General features: G+C 46.5%; 1 long non-coding RNA gene across 1 annotated transcript; it reads right to left on the bottom strand.

Annotated features, from left to right (window-relative positions):
• Positions 1 to 11,575: 11,575 nt before the first annotated feature.
• Gm32029 lies at positions 11,576 to 14,379 on the bottom strand. The gene is made up of 3 exons (XR_391237.3): positions 14,274 to 14,379; positions 14,035 to 14,093; positions 11,576 to 12,742 (listed from the first exon to the last, which is right to left on the bottom strand). It is a non-coding gene; the product is annotated as a predicted gene, 32029 (long non-coding RNA).
• Between the last annotated feature and the right edge of the window lie 9 nt (positions 14,380 to 14,388).

A 14,388-nucleotide genomic window follows, 5' to 3' on the forward strand; every position in this document is an offset into this window, starting at 1 on the left:
ACTGAGCTCCTGAGGCAATCCAGGACAGCCAGGGCTACAGAGAAACCCTGTCTCGAAGAACCAGAGAGAGAGAGAGAGAGAGAGAGAGAGAGAGAGAGAGAGACAACAAAGACTAAAGATGTGCACATCTGTCGCTCTATTGTTTATGTTTCCAGGAAGTCTCTGGGAGCAATCCACACAAAAGGAAAGATCTCATTCAAAGATGTTCATGTATCGTTTTAAAATGAAAGCATTTGATATTCTAAAAACACAATCTTATTTTTAAAACGACGTATTTAGACAGAACAGGACCCAGAGAATGTGTTTACATATAGTATGCATATAATATGTTATAAAAGGAGATTTATTCAACAGTAGCCATTTCTGCACAAGAGAGACAAGAACCAGGTGGCTACTTGGTCCAGGGAGCCAGCTGCTTTAGGAGTCCTAATCCGGAACTGAAGGCTTGGGTCCCTGGAGAGTCACTGCCTTCAAGACTGAGTTGGAAGCTGATGAAACTGGAATCAAATGGCAGCAACAACAACAGATGCGATTACTCAGGGGAACTAAGAGGAGGCGAGGCAAGCGAGGGCACACTGCTTCCTTAGGATCTCTCTAGAGTGGGCTGCCTGCTGGTGGGTGCTGCGGACCGGAAGGACAATCCTCCTGCTTGTCCCACTTCGATCCTGTTGCTGAGATAAATACCATGACCAAAAGCAACTTGGGGAAGGAACCATTTATTTGGTTTATGCGTCCTGGTCACAGTCTGTCATTAAGGAAGGTCAAGGCAAAAACTCAGGTAGGAGCAGAGGTTGGGACCATGGAGAGAAGTTGCGTACTGGCTTGTTCTCAAGCTCACAGACTGCCTGCCCAACAGTGGCGTGCGCCTAAGGTGGGCTGGGCCTTCTCACATCAATCATTAATCAAGAGGTTCCCTATTCCCAGATATCCCTGTACACTCACAGACACACTCACAGACACACTCGCAGACTCACAAGTGTGTCCCCTAGGGGATTCTAAATCTCAGAGAGTTGCGAACCCAGACCACCCATTACAAACTGGTAATAAACACTCAGCGTACCAGCCTTTAACAAAGAGCTGTGAAGCAAGCACCCACATGTATACACGCACACGCACACGCACACACACACACACACACACACAAATAGTGGGGACGGAAAGATTACATAAACTGCAGAGTTTAATACTATTCCAGTTTCCAGGCATCTCCCGTGGACTTGGAAAGTGTCCCCACATAGACAAGAGACAGCTGCAGGGCAGTTGAAGCATCTGATAGGAGCTCCATAGAGTCAGTGGTCTGATCTGCATCCCTGCCTGGCTCTGCCATCCCTACTGGAGTGCTCTGGCCAGTCTGGTGTAGGATGGTTCTCATCGTGTCTGTATTGCAGGCAGTAGAAAGTAAAGAGAGAAAGTGGGTCCAATTAAGACTACGACTTTTCTAAACACAGATGAACTGAGAAATGAAATCTTAGCCTTAATTTATTCTGCCCCAAGGACTGAAAGGGTTGTCTCTCTGGTTACTTTCCAGGGCAGAACCAATGTAAAACAGACAGGTCAGCACAGGGAGGAACAGCCGAAGAGGCTGAAACTGTATTTTCAGATTAATGCAATTTGTCTGGGGAGATGGGGGGGGCAAAATAAAAAAAAAATCCTCAGCAGACAATGCTGGGCACCTCGGAGCACACTTGTAACGTCAACACTCAGGAGACTCAGGCAGGAGAATGGCGAGTTTGAAGCCTTTCTGGGATCTATTCAGTGAGAGCCCATCTCAAAAAACTAAACCAAACAACTAAAACAGAGGTGGTGGTGGTGATGGTGGTGGTTTTTTGAAACAGGGTTTCTCTGAATAGACCTGGCTGTTCTTGAACTCACTCTTAGAACAGGCTGGCCTCAAACTCACAGAGATCCACCTGCCTCTGCCTCCTGAGTGCTGGGATTAAAGGTGTGCGCCACCACCTCCTGGCCTAGTTTCTTCTCTCATTCAACATTACCTTTGAAAGATAAATCCAGGCTGTGGCAAAGATTTGTTTATTCTGCTTACCATACAGTGCTCCATTGTATGACTGTCACAGTATGTCCAATCGTCCTGCAATGGTCATTTGGGCTGGATGTCCGGTCTGCAGCTGTCTATAGCACCCATCTGTCTGGGGTACAGATGGGGCAGAAGCATAATGCCAAGTTGGTTTTGAAAGTGGCAGGGGTTGGGGAAAAGGCTCAGTCAGTAAACTGCTTCCTGTGCAAGGCTGGGGACCTGAATTTGGATCTCTAGCATCCACAGAAAAGCCAGGTATGGGGGTGCATGCATGAAATTCTAGTTCTAAGCAAGTGAGGAAAGACAGGTCTCTGTGACTTAATGGCTAGCGAGGCAAGTGCCAGGTTCAGTGAGAGACTGCCTCAAAAAATAAGATGGAGGCATCTAATGTCAACTTCTGCTTCCACATGCATGGGAGCATGTGCACACACACATGCACACACATATATACACGTACACATATATATGCATGTGCACATATCTATACACATACATATACACATGTACACATATACAAACATACACACAAACACATGTGAGAGTGTACATACAGACACACATGAGTGAGTGCACACATGCATATATACATATGTACATACACAGATGTACATACAAACACACACATGCATGTACATATATACATACACATGCACAAATGGGTGAATGCACACATACACACATGCAGACACACACATATACACATGTATATAATACACACATTTGCACATGCACACACACATGCACACATGGGTGAGTGTACACATACACATGTGCATGATTGCACATGCACACACATACACACACCTGCTCAAGTGTACATACACACATGCACACACCTGCTCGAGTGTATATACACACACATATATATATGGGTGAGTGCACACACATGTACATACATACACATATACACACATATGCATACACATGTGCATGAGTGTACATGCACACACATACACACACATGCAAGTGCACACACACATACACACATCTGTGTGAGTGCACATATACACACACATATGCATACACGTGTGCATGAGTGTACATGCACACACACTTGCAAGTGCACACACACATACACACATCTGTGTGAGTGCACATATATACACACATGTGCTAAGCTACTGATGCTCTTCAGCCTCCTGTGGCTGTTCTGCCTTTGCACCTTTATCACAGCTGATGTTATCAGACCACACAATCTGTCATCTGTGGGGGTAAAAGGAAGGATGGGAGTGGTTGTGTTTCCCATCGAAGTCAAGTATCTTTTAAAAGTCATCGAAATTCATACTTTGTGTGCATCATTTTTAATACACACTGGGATTAAAAAATCTTATTCTTATTTCTTTAAATCACACGTGTGCATCTCTGTGAGTGTATATGCATGAGTATAAGTGTCCCAGGAGTCTAGAAAAAGAGTGTTGAATTCCAGGAAATAGAGTTATGGGTAGTTATTAAGCCTCCTGATGTAGGGGCTGAACTCAGATCCTCTGCAAGAGTGGCATGTGCTCCTAACTACGGAACCATCTCCAGCCTGGAAAAACTAAGGTTTGGGACTGCTCGGTTGATGGAGTGTGTATCTAGCATGCACAAAGCCCGAGGGTTGATTCCCAAGCACATATAAAGTTAAGCAAGGTGGTGCACACTTGCAATCCCAGCACACGGGAGACAGAGGCAGGTGGAGCTCTGTGAGTCTGAGGATGGCTTGGTTGACTAGAGAGTTCCAGGTTAAGCTACATTGTGACAACTTGCCTCAATATATTAAAAAAAATAATAATAATATGATTGGAAACATGGTTCAGTGGTAAAACGCTTGCCTAGTGTCCAGAACTGGAATTCCCAGAGACTTGCCACCAGCTTCAATAATTGTCAACTCCTGGCCATTTGTTTTTTTTGAGACACAGTTTCACTATGGAGCCCAGGCTGGCCTCAAACTCATAGAAAGCCTCCTGTTTCTACTGGGATTATAGGAATGTATATAATCCTGGCCAGCATAGAAATCATGTTTAAAATTACGTTTATTACATTAAAGTATTTATTTATTGTGGGGTGGGGTGTTAGCATGCCTGTGAGTGCTCATGGGAGTGTGGATGCTCCAGCATGCATGTGGAGGCCAGAAACCCTCTGGAGTCAGTTCACATCCACTGCACAAGCCTTGAAGCTTGAGTTCTGGTTGTCAGGACTTTAGCAACAAGCACCCTTTCCTGCTGAGCAATCTCGCCAGCCCCTAGAAATCTCTTGATGGATGCAAATTCTCATTTTTTTTTCTCTTTCTTTTTTTTTTCCTGAGACAGGATCTGATAGCCCTAGCTGTCCTGAAACTTGCCTTATTGAACAGGCTGACCTCCAAATCGGAGGTCTGCTTGTGCTGTGATTAGAGGCATGCACCAGTACACCCAGCTGGGAATTCTCAATGTTAATTAGTCAATGTATTGCTTATCACTTTATTATAATCAGTATGGGGGGGTTGACTCAGAGCTGTTTCTCTTCCTTAATGTATTCTACATTATTCTTAATTGCTTCCCTTTTCATGTCTAGGGACATGAATATAATCTACCTATAATTAATAGATGTTTTGGATGCACGTGTATGGAGGCAGAGGACAGCTCTCAGGAGTTGGTTCTCCCCTTCTACTGTGTGGGTCCTGGGACCAAACTCAGGTTCAGATCCTCAGACTTGGTAGCAAGCACCTCTACCTGTTGAGCCATCTTGCCAGCCCAAGAGTCATTTTTAACCATTTGTCCAAATTAGCTTAGCCTACTGTGATGGCTTGAATATGCTTGGCCCATGGGAAGTGTCACTATTAGGAGGTGTGGCCTTGTTGAAATAGGTGTGGCCTTGTTGGAAGTGTGTCACTATGTAGGCGGGCAGAACAGTCAGTCTCCTGCTGCTTCCTTTGGATCAAGATGTAGAATTCTCAACTTCTCCATGTCTGCCCATACACTGCCATGTTTCCCACCATGATCATAATGGACTGAACCTCTGAAACTGTAAGCCAGCCCCAGTTACACATTTTCTTATATAAGAGTTACCTTGGCGGGCGTGTTGGCGCACACCTTTAATCCCAGCACTCGGGAGGCAGAGGCAGGCAGATTTCTGAGTTGGAGGTCAGCCTGGTCTACAAAGTGAGTTCCAGGACAGCCAGGGCTACACAGAGAAACCCTGTCTCAAAAAAAAAAAAGAAAAAAAGAAAAAAAAAAAAGAGTTACCTTGGTCATGATGTCTCTGCACAACAACAAAACCCTAACTAGGACGCTTGTTTACTGAGAAGACCATCTTTCCCCCGAGGTCAGGTAGCCAGACATATTTAAAGATATTTCTAGACTTCATTCTGTTCAGGGTCACCCACAACCATGTTAATTCCCGTAGCTTTACAGCGGGTTTATTTTTTCTTTTTGTGAGTGTGTGTGTGTGTGTGTGTGTGTGTGTATGTATGATACATGTATGTGTGTGTTCATGTATGTAAATGCCCTAGGCATACACATGCCACAGCATGCATGGGAAAGTCAGAGACTAACATTGGGTGTCAGTCTTTGCTTTCTACCTTAAGACAGCATTTTTTTTAAAGATTATTTTATTGTTAATTGTGTGTCTATGTGTAGGTATGTGCATGAGAGTGCAGGCGCCTGCAGAGGCCAGAGAGGTCAAGTCCCCAGAACCTAGAGTTACAAGTGGTTATGAGTCACTGCTGTGGATTCTGGGACCTGATCACTGGTCTTCCACACAAGCAGTACATGAGCTGAGCAGTTTCTCCACCCCCCTGGGACATGCTTTCTTGCCTATAGACTTCAGGGACTCTTCTGTCTCTGTCTTCCATGCCTCCGTAGGAAAGCTAGGATTAGCGATGCACACTGCCTCCTCTGGCTTTACATGGGTCAGGGGATCTGAACTCAGGTCTTCATGCTCGCACGCCATGTTTCCCCCACCCCCAGGGAGCCCTCTTCCTAGCCTTCCAAAAGGCCTTGATATCAGGTAGTGTGAGTCTGCCTGCCTTGTTCATTCTTCAAAGCATCTTTGTTTTACTTGACTCTATATTTCTGTGTAAAATACAACTTCCAACGAGAGAGGAGGAAAGAGTTTTTCATTTGGATTACAAAGCCACCAAATGCAGAGATTGAAACTGACATCAACCCAATAAAATGATATATCACACTATTTATTTAGGGTTTTTAATTTTAAAAGTCTTTTTTAATAAAGTTTCTTTGTACAGGCTTTTCATCTAGTTTATTAGATTTATAACTAGATATTTGACCATTTATAGCCAAGTGGTTATTTTTCTTTGCTTTTGTTTGGTTTGTGGCCAGTACATAGCAATAAATTGATTTTTATGTATTGATTTTTGAATTTCATTAACCTACCTAAATTCTGCTATGAATTTTTAAGAAGTTAGTCTACCGAGCCTACTGTAAGTTCTTCTGTAGCCCAGACCTTCTCTCTGAATAATGATGTGGATAACTTTCACCTGTTTTTATTTTATGTGCGTGGGTATTTTGTCTGTGCATCACATGTGTAGGAGCCAGAAGAGGGCAAAGGAGCTCCTGGGACTGAAGTTACAGACCGTTGTGAGCTGACATGTGGGTGCTGGGAACTGAACCTGGGTCCTCTGCAAGAGCAGTTGGTGCTCTTAACCCCTGAGCCATCTCTCCAGCCCCTACTTTCACCATCTTGCTTTATGGCAACCTTAAAGTGTTCAGGCTCAAATCAACAGACACAGCAGACCTCAGTGCGGTTCTTAGAAGAAAAGGGTTAGGATGCAGCCATCAAACGCCTCAGAGTTTGCACAGAAGTGTAAGCTACAGTTCTCAGAATACTAATCATCAAGTTAAGAGGTTCACATCTATTCTCTCTTTGCTGATGTTATTTTTGAAGCAGGGTCTCAAGTATCCTGGGCTGGACTCAAACTCACTGTGTAGCAACAGGAACCGTAAAGTGATGCTCTCGCCAGACGGCTGGGCTTTCAGGCATATGCTGTTACACTCAGTTTCATGAGGTGCTGGAAATCAAACCGAGGACTTTGTACCTGCTGGGCCAGTTCCTCTGTCAATCGAGCTCAGCCCATTTGCTCGGAATTTTAATCACAAGTGGATGTTGAATTCATGTGACTCTTGCTTTTTCACATCTGTTGAGGTGGGCATATGATCCCCCTTCACTATGCTGATTTACATTCATTGGGTTTCCAACATTTAACCAAGCTTATACTGGTAATAAAAGCCTTTATTATAGGGATGGAGAGCTGGCTCAGCAGTTAAAAGCCTGCTTACTTTCACAAAGAGGATCCAGGTTCAGTTCCCAGCACCCATGTTGGGAGGTCAGGTGGCTCACAGCTGCTTGTCTATTCCACTCTAGGGGAATCTTATGACCACTGGAAATACTGCATTCAAGCGCCCAAGCCCATATACAGATAGACATACGTGTAAAAATAAAATACTTTAGTGGCTGGAGAAATGGTTCAGTGGTTAAGAGCACTGGCTGCTCTTCCGGAGGTCCTGAGTTCAAATCCCAGCAAACACATGGTGGCTCACAACCATCTGTAATGAGATTGGATGCCCTCTTCTGGAGTGTCTGAAGACAGCTACAGCGTACTTACATATAATAATAAATAAATCTTATTTATAAAAAAATTTAAAAGAAAAATAATAAAGATTTATTTTACGTGTACGTATGCTTTGTGTGTGTGTGTGTGTGTGTGTGTGAGAGAGAGAGAGAGAGAGAGAGAGGGAGAGAGAGAGAGAGAGAGCCTGATGCCTGCTGGCAGAGAGCATTGATGTTAATTGATGTTATAGGTAGACTGGAGTTACCAGGTGATTGTAGTCCATCGTGTATTTCTGGGGATCAAACCCAGGTCCTCTTAAGCACTGAGACATCGCTCCAGCCCTCTTCTACCTCTCCCTTCTTTCCTCCTTCCCCCACTTCTCTTTCCCCCCACCCACTTCCCCTCCATCCCAGAGGAGTTTAATTAGGGTTACTCACAGGAGCCTGGATGAGGATTATTTATAGGCAGCTTATCAGAGGCTCCAACACTGAAGAAAGTGTCTCTCCTTTCCCAGCAACCATTAACTGCCCTTAGAGTCTCGAGGAGGGGTGGAGTCACACGATCCCTCCCTCTTTTAGACTGCAATGTTGATCAGGACCAAACATTGTACAAGTCCTGTGCAGGTAATCAAAGCAGCTGTGAGTTCAAGTATCCAACAGGACACTTCCCCCAGTGGTCCATCCCTTCCACTCCCTCTTCAGTAAAGCCCTCTAAGCTTAGAGTGGGTAATACAGGCTGAAAATGCAGCCATTAACTTATGCTCAACTCTTGGATCAGTTATGAGTCTCTTCATTTTGTGGGGGTCAGAGCACCTCGTGATCTAAGAAGGGAATTTAATGGGCTCACAAAGTCCATTCAACAAAACAGTGACAGTGCCTGACTTACCCTGTGACCCCCTGATTTTGAACTGGTTTCACCGTGTGAAATTCCCCCGAGGAGTGGGTACCAAATCTAATCAGAAAGAAGTTGGCTATTCACATAACGTTGGCGCCACTGTCCCACCTGCAGCACATTTCGTCTGGCAGGTCCATAGTATAGCATGCTGGACCCACAGCTGAGTGAGACCCCGCTGTTCCAACAGCCTATAGCACAGCCCTCTCTGGCTCGATGAGAGCAAGCCAGCAGGGGAGCTTCCAACTCTGCTCTAACCTGGTCGCTCTCTGTCCTGCAACCACAGTGTGTGGTGACTTCAGCAACAGGGTCTCACTGCATAGTTCTGTTGGTCATCCAGGAGCGATGGCAGTAGCCTGTGTTGTTTTGGGGGGGGCGGGCGGGGGGTTACCGTGCTGAGGAACTAATGGAAGGATGTAGCTCATACCAGACATTGCAGCTTTACAGTCTTGCTGTAACCTGACTATGATCTATTTGAGGATCGTAGGTATCCTCTTCTTCTGGAGCCATGAAAAAAAAAAAAAGTTAGACATGTTCTTTTATCCTATGTAGCTTTCATATTTTTATCTCGACTGAATTTTAGACTAGCCTTTTTTTTTTAAAGAGCTTTCATTTCTGTTAAATATATCCATTGAATTTTAATTTAGGTATTGTACTTTTTGTTTCTAGAATTGCTTTTTTTGCATTTCCTCTGCTTTTTATGGTTTCCAGTTCTCTGCAAGACTTTTTACTTTTTAAGGTTTATTTTTATGTTCGAATTATGTATCTCTATGTGCATCTGTAGGTATACATTTTTTGTAACCTACTTTTAATAAGGGTTCCAACTCTCCTAGCCCACCACCCAGCAGAGGTAGTGGAAGAGGAAAGTTATTAAGATGTGGGGAAGTGGACCTGTTCAACAATAGCTCTTTGGGGCTGAGCTCCATCTTCTTGGGCATCACTTCAGTCTCATAGCAAACACCAACTATGACTCAGCAGCGGCAGACCAGTCCTTTAGGCAGGCAGACACCAGGCACAAACCAGCAGCTACAGTCCAGTCCTTCCAGCAAGCAGACACCCAGCAGCTGTAGTGCAATCCTGAAGAAACCACCAGACTTGCCAACTGGCCTAAAGCGAGGTGGTGGAAGTGACCAGCTGCTGCAGGGACCTCAGGAGCAGTTCTTGGGAGAGTTTCTCTCAGTGATGATGTTACCACAAGTTGAACTCAATATCAACATGTAAGGTGAACCAATACATACGTGTTGTTAGTAAAGAATAGTGAGGCAGAGCAAACCAAACCAATGCTCAATGCTTGTCTCCCATCATCTGTGGGGTTATATTTATGCTCCTTCATCCGGGTCCTTTCACGAGTTTGCTATATCCAAACATCCTTTCACCTGCTTCAGGAAAACATTCTTTCATGTGTTTGCCTTAGCAAGACATCCTTTCACCCGTGTGCCCCAGCAAACCATCATTTGACACAACTGGCTTTCCAAAGAACCTGTAAGTCTCCACTTCATGTGTCTGTGTGTATTGCAGAGGCCAGAGGAGGGCGTGGGATCTCTGCAGATGGAGCTGCAGGCAGTTGTGAACTGTCAGATGTCGGTACAAGGAGCAAACATGGATTTCCTACAAAAACGTATGTTCTTAGCCAGATCTGAGCTACCCCTTTAGGCCCTTGACAGGATTTTTGGACTACTGATCTATTTGTTTTGAGACAGGGTCTAGTGGCTGGCCTGAAGGTAGCTGAGGGTGACCTTGAACTCCTGACCCTCCTGCCTTTGATTCTTGAGGTCTACTCTACCTCACCCAGTTAGTAGTGCTAGGCTCAGAAGCAAGGCTTGGTAATTGTTAGGCAATCGTTTAACCAAATAAACTACATTTCCAGTCTGTGACATCTCATTCCTGGTGTCTTTAGTGAATTGCTTCCATTTCCCGTCGAGGCAAAGTTTCCCTGTGTAACCTACACTATGGGGCCAAACTCTCAATATCCCTGCCTCGGGCTCCTCGGACTACAGGTGCCTGCCATGGCACCTACTTGACTCTACACTCCTTCATGTGACCTTGTGATTTTATTTCTCTTGGGGAATCTCTGGGGAAACAAACACTTAATTTAAAAAAACAAAAAAGCAAAAAGCCTCCTAAGCCATTCGCACCCTTCCCCCAACCCAACCTCTGGCAGTGTTAGCTCTCTTTCTGTTTCCTGCCAGCCTGAGACTTCCAGTTCTCACCTCTGCTCCCTGAGTGTGTTAACTTTACAGCTGGAGGTGTGGCGGTGTCTTGCTGGACTCTCATTTATATTTCTCTAGTGACTAATGGCTTTTGGTCCTCACCTCCCACTGACTGGCCATCAGTGCCTCCCCTTTGCAGATGTGTCTGCTACAGAGAGAAACCCTGTCTGGAAAAACCAAAAAAACCCAACCAACCAACCAACCAAACAAACAAACAACCAAAGCTCTTGGCCACTCAAGGAAAGCCAGGCTTTACTCCTGGATCAGAAGCAGGCATGGGACGGTCAGCTTAAGTTTGAGGTTATCTTGGGCTATGTAGGTTGAGATACTGACTCAAAAAGGAAACCAAACCAGTACATAGGCATTTGGTGCATGCCGGTAACCCCAGAATTCCAGAGGTGGGGACAAAAGGGCCAGAAAGTTCAAAATCATCCTGGCTACACAATGAGCTCAAGGCCAGCATGGGATACATGAAAAAGAAGATCGGGGTTTCTCCTCCTCCTCCTCCTCTTCCTCCTCCTCCTCCTCCTCCTCCTCCTCCTCCTCCTCCTCCTCCTCCTCCTCCTCCTCCTCCTCCTCCTCCTCCTCCTCCTCCTCCTCTTCCTCCTCCTCCTCCTCCTCCTCCTCCTCCTCCTCCTCCTCCTCCTCCTCCTCCTCCTCCTCCTCCTCCTCCTCCTCCTCCTCCTCTTCCTCCTCCTCCTCCTCTTCCTCCTCCTCTTCCTCTTCTTTCTCCTCTTCCTCCTCTTCCTCCTCCTCTTCCTCGACTTTCTCCTCTTCCTCCTCTTCCTCCTCCTCTTCCTCAACTTTCTCCTCTTCCTCCTCTTCCTCCTCCTCTTCCTCGACTTTCTCCTCTTCCTCCTCCTCTTCCTCGACTTTCTCCTCCTCTTCCTTCTCCTTCTTCCTCTTCTTCCTCCTCTTCCTCTTCACTTCTTTTTTTCAGTACTAGAGATAGAATCTTGGGCCTTGAACCTGGTTAATGAGCGCTTTACCACTGAGCTACACCAGCGGGCCTGTTTTTCTGTTTTTCAAAGCCTCAGGGGGCTGCTATCGGGCTGAGAGGTTGTGGCAGCTGCAGACCCAACAGAGTGCTGGGGTTCTGGGACTGTGGGTTGTCACCTTCCGTGGCTCTTGACCTGCTGCCTGGAGAGGTTGGTCATCTGATAGACCTCAGCCTAGCTTCCTGCAGCAGGACACCACTGCAGAGCACAACCCATCAGAAGATGCCTCTCACCACATCTTCTTTCTTCACCCAAAGATAGACCCTGACCACCATCTGGCCCTGAGACCAGCAGAGGTCTGCTTTCTGTGGCTTGGGCCTGCCGGTGTATGAGTTGTGAAAATATTGCAAGATGTCATTTCTGAGCTGGTTGTGGTGGCCTGTGCCTTTAACACTAGCACATGAGGGATTAAAACATGAGGGTCGTGGGCCATCCTCAGCTACAGAGCATGACTATGTTTCAGAAGGGTTGGGGGGCAGGCTATAGAGATGGCTCTGTGGCTAAACCTCATTTGTTTCCCTGTTCCCACATGGCAGGTCCAGGGGAGCTGATGGCCTCTTCTGGCCTCTGAGGGTACCAGGCATCCATGTAGATTTAGGCACTCAGACATTACATAAAAATAAAATAAATCTGAAGAAAGGAAAGCAACATAGATGGGTGGATGGATGAATGGATCGGTCTTTTGGTTAGGATACAGTGTGTCCTTGGGTCTGGAAAGGTCCCTCAGTCAGCAAAGTACTGGACCCACAGAAAAGACTGGGCCTTGTAATCTTACAACCAGGGTGACAGAGTTGAGAGGATTCCTGGAATTGGGGTGTACAGCCTGGCCCACTGGAACCCCCAAAACTTCCCATGTCTTAGCAACTAAAGAGGACAGCAGCACTCCAGCCAAACCAAATCCCCCTCCCACAGGAACGTGTTGGCTCTGACTTGGATGGTGCCCTGGTGTCTTGGCTGTTCATGGCACTGGATGGTGCCCTGGTGTCTTGGCTGTTCATTGCACTGGATGGTGCCCTGGTGTCTTGGCTGTTCATTGCATGTGTTCTGGAGACAGGACAGGTGTGGGAAACAGGATAGTAGAAAACTGGGAAACAGGAGAAAGATTTAAAAAGGAGAAACCATAGCTCACCTCTGGACATGCTAACACCACCCAAGAGAGTAGTTAGCATGTCATGAGTACCTACTATGTGCCAGGCAGAGTTCCAATGATCCACACAAAGTCCTCTGGAGATACCGGCCTTGTGTCCTCTGGTTCCGGTCCCCATGCTCTACTTCTGCTCATTAGCAGAGGGAACCTTGACCCCCAGCAGGGCCAGCCCCCCCAGTCCCGCTTCCCATGGCCACACAAAGGTCCTGAGCTCAGGCTAGCTCAGGGTTGTATTAAGAGGCCCACTGTGCCCAGAGAGACCCTTTCCACCCCTCTAGCTCTAGACTTCAGAAAGAAACTTTTGGGGCTGGAGAGATGATTAAGAGCACTGACTGCTCTTCCAGAGGTCCTTAGTTCAATTCCCGGCAACCACATGGTGGCTCACAACCATCTGTAATGGGATCCGACACCCTCTTCTGGTGTGTGTCTGAAGACAGCTGCAGTGTATTCATTTAAATAAAATAAATAAATAAATCTTTTGAAAAAGGAAGAAAGAAGCTTTTGGGTTCTTTAGGAACCAGACTCAGGGCAGTAGTGGCTGTGATTATCAGAGACACCTCCCCGACCCCCAATTCTAGAGTCCCCTCCTCCCAGAGTGGCATTAGCTTCTGTCCCATGACTACTATCTGGCTTCCCCTTTCTCTTGCACCCAGGGTGCTACAGGGCGTGACATACAGTGGGGGGTGGGCAGGGGGGGGAGGTTTCCTGCATCTGGCTCTTGCCTAAGGGCTCCAACCTCAGGTTCCTCCTTCTCCAGTTCTCGATCAGGCTCCCACTGGGGACTAAAATAGTCCCAACCTCCTCTCCCATGATCTCCCCTCTGTCCTGGCTCCCGGTTGCTCCCCTGCTTACCAGTGTAGCCTAGCCCAGCCCAGCCAGTAGTCACCACGTGGCCACCACCTGCCTCCCCTCAAAGCCCCAACTCTGTGTCTGTGGTGTGCACATCTGTTTTCTCTCTGTATCTTTTTTTTTCTTCTTCTAACAGTGAAGTGGCCATCTTTAGGTCCTGGGTCCTGTCTGTCTTTCTTTGCTGTGTGGCTATGGGCAAGTGTCTTTACCTCTCTGTAAAATGGGAGAAAGGCATCAACCCCTGGTGAATACTATGAGGACTCAGTGACGTCACACATGGGAGCACTGTCGTGAGTGCTCCTGCTGGTGGCTCTGTCCTCCACAGCCTGTGACCATGATGGGAGGGTAGATATAGAATAATAACCACGGCTGATACTTACAAGGCTAATGTGGGTTGGATCCTGCTCTAGTAATGCTGGTTGGCTGAGACCCCACGACCCTGCAAAGAAAGTACGATTTAATTCTCAGTCTTGTGGATGAAGAAATCAAGGCCCAGAGAAGCTAAGCGACTTGGAAAAGGTTGCCCAGCTAGGAAGAGGCTGAGCTGATTTCAATGACTAGCACCCACAGTCCCTCCTGTTCCAAGATTTGCCCTCTATCTGGAGATGAAGATGAAGACCTGACATGTGTATCTCTTCTCTTTCTTGTTCAGCCCATTGGGACCGTGGCACAGCCCCCTGAGCTGCATTCTTTCTGCGGCCATGTCTATACGTTCCTCCTCCCTGCTGCTGTCC

Source organism: Mus musculus, chromosome 7 (assembly GCF_000001635.26).
Source record: "Mus musculus strain C57BL/6J chromosome 7, GRCm38.p6 C57BL/6J".
NCBI lineage: Eukaryota > Metazoa > Chordata > Mammalia > Rodentia > Muridae > Mus > Mus musculus.